The sequence below is a fragment of the Chrysochloris asiatica genome, unplaced genomic scaffold (assembly GCF_000296735.1).
Source record: "Chrysochloris asiatica unplaced genomic scaffold, ChrAsi1.0 scaffold00215, whole genome shotgun sequence".
In the NCBI taxonomy this organism is placed as follows: Eukaryota; Metazoa; Chordata; class Mammalia; order Afrosoricida; family Chrysochloridae; genus Chrysochloris; species Chrysochloris asiatica.
The window spans coordinates 914,374-920,597 of record NW_006408733.1 but is presented as its reverse complement, the minus strand read 5'-3'; positions in this window follow the sequence as shown (position 1 = coordinate 920,597).

Below are 6,224 nucleotides of genomic sequence, written 5' to 3'. Positions count from 1 at the left end.
ACCACTGTACTTTAAAAAACAGATAAAATATTCTAGATATACAGATAAAGATACATTCTGTCCCAAGATAGAATTTAGGCTTTAGAGTTGATTTAAGACTTTGGTGAATATGAGATAAATGTGCTTTACATGTGGCAAGTACATGTATTTTGGGGAGGCTAAGTGATAGAGTGTTATAGATTAAATTGTATCCCTCCAATATTACATTAAATTGTATCCAAGAGTCCTGGTGTGGCACTGTGGGTTAATGCACCAGACTGCAAAGCCATTTGAACTGCTAGATCAGTGGTTCAAGCTTACCAGCTACCCCTTGTAAACCCTATACAGGGTTACTACAAGGAAATTGTTCAAACAGAACATGGGAACGCTGAATGGTTTAAAATTAAGAAAGGTGTATAACAGGGTTGCATTCTTTCACCATACTTATTCAACCAATATGCTGAGCAAATAATCTGAGAAGCTGAGTTATATGAAGAAAAATGTGGCATCAGGATTGGAGGAAGACTCATTAATAACCTGCTATATGCAGATGATACAACCTTGCTTGCTGAAAGTTAAGAGGACTTAAAATACTTAACTGATGAAGATCAAAGACCACAGCCTTCAGTATGGATTACATATCAATGTAATGAAAACAAAAATCCTCACCACTGGACCAATAAACAACATTCTTATCAATGGAGAAAGATTGAAGTTGTCAAAGGATTTCATTCTTCTTGGATCAACTATCAACACTCAAGGAAGCAGCAGTCAAGAGATCAAACTACATATTGCATTAGGCAAATCTGCTGCACAAGACCTTTTTAAAGTGCTGAAGAGCAAAGATGTCAGCTTTAGGACCAAGGTGTGCCTGACCCAAGCCATGGTATTTTCAATAACTTCATATGCATGTGAAAGCTGGACAGTGAAAAGGAAGACCGTAGAATAATTGATGCTTTTAAGTTATGATGTTGGAGGAGAATATTCAAAGTGCCATGGGCTGCCAAAAGAACCAACAGATCTGTGTTGGAAGAAGTGCAGCCAGACTGCTCCTGGAAGGTGAGGATGGCCAAACTTTGTCTCTCATACTTCAGGCATATTGTCAGGAGGGACCAGTCACTGGAGAAGGATATCATATTTGGTAAAGTAGAGGATCAGAGAAAAAGAGGAAACCCCCCAGTGAGATGGATTGGCAAAGTGGCAGCATCAATTGGCTCAAGCATGACAATAATAGTGAGGTTGGCCCATGATCGGGCAGTGTTTCATTGTGTTGGGCATAAGGTCACTATGAATCTGTACCAACTTGATGGCACCTAACAAGAACAACAACAATGGGTCGGAACAGACTTGACAGTACTTAACAACAACAACAATATATGGCACTTAACAATAATAATATATGTATCATCTTGGCTAGGCCATGATTCTCATTAGTATGTAATTACCCTTCATTTTGTGAATTGATGTCATCATCTTATGTGTTGTTAATTCTACCCTCTATGACGTTAATGAAGGAGCTCTGGTAGCTTAGTGGTTATGAATTGGGCTGCTAACCTCAAGGTCAGCAGTTCAAAACTACCAGCTGTTCTGCAGGAGAAAAATGAGGCGTTCTGCTCCCATAAAGATTTACAGCCTCAGAAACCCTGTACAGGATTACTATGAGTCAGAACCGACTCCATGGCACATAACTAAACATCAGCACCATGATTTTAATGAGGCAGGGTGAGGGGCAGGTAAATAAATGAGGTATTATACAATTTACAGAATTAGGTTGCATCTTGAATCAATCTCTTTTGAAATATAAAAGAGATGAAACAAGCAAGCAGAGATCAGAGGAACCTACTACCACTAAGAAAGAGATGAGAGTGGAATTAATTCCTTAAACCCAGGATCCTTGCACTGGAAACCTTCTAGAGTCAGGAGACAGAGAGAGAGAGAAAGCCTTACCCTAGAGCTAACACAGTGACTTCACACGTCTAGCCTCCTAAACATTGAGAAAATAAATTTATGTTAGAGTCATCCACTTGTGGTATTTCTGCCAAAGCAACACTACATAGCACAGACTGTGTGTAATCAGGTACACTTACCATTATCCCACTGGAAAGTCATCCTTGGACATGCTCTATCTCTTTAAATTCTTTTGCTCTTAATACTAACCAAAAGGTTGGTGGTTCAAATCTACCCAGAAAAGCCTAATGATCTACTTCCAAAAGATCACAACCTCGTAAACTCTACGAGGCACAACTCTACTCTGACAAAAATGGGGAACCATGAATTGGAATCGATTCAACAGCAAACAGCTTCATTTCGTATGGTTTTCACATTCTTTGTGATTGACCGAGGATGTTTGAACATTCTTTCCACTTATGGGAAAACACAGGCATGTATTAAAGGAGCCATGTCTCCCAGGATGATATATGTGGTTGTTAGGCGTTGTCAAGTCAGTTCCAATTCATAGTGACACTATGTACAACGAAATGAAATACTGCCTAGTGCTACATCCTCCTTGTAATTATTCCTGTGTTTGAACCCATTGTTGCAGCCGCCATGTCAATCCATCTTCTTGAGGATCCCCTTTTTATTGACCTGCTACCAAGCATGATTTCTGCCTCCAGGGTATGTTCCCTCCTGACATGTCCAAAGCATCTGAGAAGAAGTCTTGTAGTCCTCACTTCTAAGGAGCAAGCTGTACTTCCTCCAGGACAGACTTATTTGTTCTTCTGGCCCTCCATGATATGCTCAATGTTGTTGTTGTTGTTGTTGTGATGTGCCGTGGAGTCGGTTCTGGCTCATAGCAACCTGTTAGGGTTTCCAAGGCTGTAAATCTTTACGGGACCAGAAAGCCTCATCTTTTCCAGTAGAACAGCTAGTAGTTTTGAACTGCTGACTGTGAGGTTCGCTGCCCAATTCGTAACCACTATGCTACCAGAGCTCCTTGATATACTCAATATTCCTCACCAACACCTTAAGCCAAATGCATCAATTCTTCTTCAGTTTTCTTTACTGTTCAGCTTCCACATGCATATGAGGCAATTGAAAATACCACAGCTTGTGTCAGGTGCACCCTAGTCTTTAAAGTGACATCTTTGCTTTTTGCACTTTAAAGAGATCTTTTGCAGATTTTCCTCGTGCAATGGGTCATGTGATTTCTTGACTGCTGCTTCCATGTGTTGATTGTGGAATCAAGTAAAATGAAATCCTTGACAACTTCAATCCTTTCAGCATTTATTATGATGTTTCTCACTGGTGCAAATTGTGATGCTGTAAGTTAATGCACTTACTGCAAAATCATTTGAACCACAAGGTTGGCAGTTCAAGCTCACCAGCCACTTCTCAGAAACCCTATATAGGGTCTCTATGGGTCAGAACCAACTCGATAGCACTTAACAACAACAACAATCTATATTGAAGTCTGTAATCCTTGATCTTTATCATCAAATGCTTCAAGTCATCTCTTGTTTCAGCAAGCAAGTTTCAACTGCATATCGTAGGTTGTTAGTGAGTCTTCTTCTAATCCTAATACCATGTTCTTCTTCATAAAGTATATCTTCTTGGATTATTTTCTCACTATACAAGTTGAGTAAGTATGGTGAAAGGATACAACCCCAGATTTTAAATCATTCAGTATCCCCTTGTTCTGTTCGAACCACTGCCTCATAACCTATGTATAGGTTCTGTAAGAGCACAATGAAATGTTCGGGAAATTCCATTCTTCACAATGTTATCTATAATTTGTTCTGATCCTTAGAGTTGAATACCTTTGCATAGTCAATAAAGCACAGATAAACATCTTTCCAATGTTCTCTGCTTTCAGGAAAGATCCATCTGATATCACTGATGTAGAAGCATATCAGTGGAGGTTGGGGGTTGGTGAAGGAGGGCAGCAAAGAATTCCAAGCACAGTCCAGACACTGGGAATCTTGAATTGAAAATAACTTGAGAGACCACCTAATCCAAATTCTTATTTTACAAATGAAACAACTGATGGCCAGGGGAAGGCAAACTGTGTGCCCAAAGTCTCATGGTGGAATAGTAGCAGCAATGTGCCTAGAACTCAGTAACATTTCTCTAAAAATGCCAGAGGACCCAGAAAAAAAATTCAAACCCTTTGTTGGTGGAAAATATTTACCCTGAAACATGATAACATTGTGGGTAATTCTGGTACCATGCCTTTAAATGCATGGACTTGGAGATCTTAGACCTGTTATCCCTACTTGCCATTTATTGACTTTGTGACTTTCAACAAGCTAGTTAACTAACTACCCTCCACTTCAGTTTCTCCATTTTAACAAAAGGATTGGTGATACTCAACTCAGGGGTTTGTGTAATGATTAAGTAATAGAACATACATGAAATGCTTAGCATATTGGAATCTTTGAGATTGACCTTGATGAATCAAAGTTGTTGTGTATCATTATCATTTGTAAACAAAGGCTATCAAGCGAAGATAAGTGAACTCAAATAATTTCCTTTGTTAAGATATCATGAACATTATTGCTTCCCTTTCTGAATTAGGGCATGTGACCCAAGCCAATTCAATTAGGTTGACTTTCAGGGGTGTGGGGCCAGACAATACAAAGATGTTTTCTATGTCCTGTAAGACATGAAGGGAAAAGCTTGAAACCTTAGAAATCACTGGCAGCCAGTTCAAAATCACCTATGAAACCAGTCCAATGAAAGAACAGAGAAATCGAAAGAAATTGTGTTGGGTGACATCATTAGATCCTGATTCAATCCACACTCGAACTCACATCTACACTTTTCTGTTAACTGAACTAGTAAGATTTCTGGGTTTCATTTGTTTGGTTTTTGTTCACTTACACCCCCAAAATTTCTAATCATTGCAGTGCTGTAAAATGTTAGAGCCTCTTTCTCTGAGTTAGAACTTCTCAGGGTTGGAACTTCTCTAAGCACAGTGGGAACTGCTGTCTTACTTAAAGCTAAACAGCATGAGTCCCTTGATTTTTCCAAGACCCCTTCAAGCCCATGAATCTGTGGTTCTCTAGCCCACGTGTCAGGGACAAGCCCTGTCCTGCTGTGTGATGAGCATCTCACACAATCAAGACTTTGATCTTCTGTAGCCCACATACCCCGCTGTGCCTCGAGGTGCCACAGACAAGGCTGTCACCAGGCACCCAGGCATCCCTTTGTAGGTCCTGCTCTGACACGGAGTGTGTAGGCGATGACACCATCGTGCAGTGGCAGCTGTGAACTCAGCTCTTTGCTCCGATAGAAATCAAAGCTATGGCTCCTCACTCTTCCTCCCTGGGAGCCTCACACTGCACCACCAGAAACAAAAAGCCAGATTATCAGCTTTCCAAATTCCCCTCCATCTGTTTTCCCCTTTCTGCTGCTTAGGCTGAATACAAGAATGCAAGCAGGCTTGAGTTAAACTAAGATACACCCTTCCTGTGCACTGAAGTGCCGGTGGGATGAAGGGAATTTGAACAATTCCCCATGAGTATTTTAAAGATTCCACTTGGGTTTCCATGGTAATTTTACAGAGCCCGCACTCAATATGTGTTTGTTGAATTGAATTTATTGAAGAGGAAAGTGAATTGGCTAGTCCTCTACTGGGACCACATCACCGTAGAAAGTTCTCTGGCCTCTCAAAGAGCCAGGCTGGGAATCAGACTTGGAAAATTCTGCCAGCATGAGAGTGAAGGTACTCATTCTCAAGAATGAAGACTTGGACCTGCCTTTCTGTCCCCTCATTTGTACTAGGAAGATGGCATTTTGGAAGAAACCAGGGGACTTACGTCCGAAACAAAAAGCTATTTTAAAAAGAGAGTCTCACTGCTGCTCCTTAGGACCATGACCAGAGTTCTCCAGAGTGAGAGTACTAGCTCCTCCATGCAGGGAAAGCCCTGATTGTAGAAAGACCCAAAGGTCCACTGTGGATCTAGCTGCCTTCCAACAGGATGATCCTCATGCTTTGCCTTTATTGGAAAATGATTTAGACATAAATTAGAATTTAACAGGCAAAAGAGCTGAGTAAAAGCAAAAGTGAAGAACCACCACCAACCCCAACAAGGAATCAATAGCGTGCAAGGTGATATGCCCATAAGAATACAAGGCATGAAAGTTCTCACTAAGGGCAGCAGTGCCTATGTAAAAACATAAATCCATGTATAGCATATATGTTGGAGCACAATAGCTTCATATGATAAGCACTGGACTGCGAATAATAAGGTACAAAGTTCTAGCCTGCCAGACACTCCATGGGACAAAAATGAGGCTTCCTG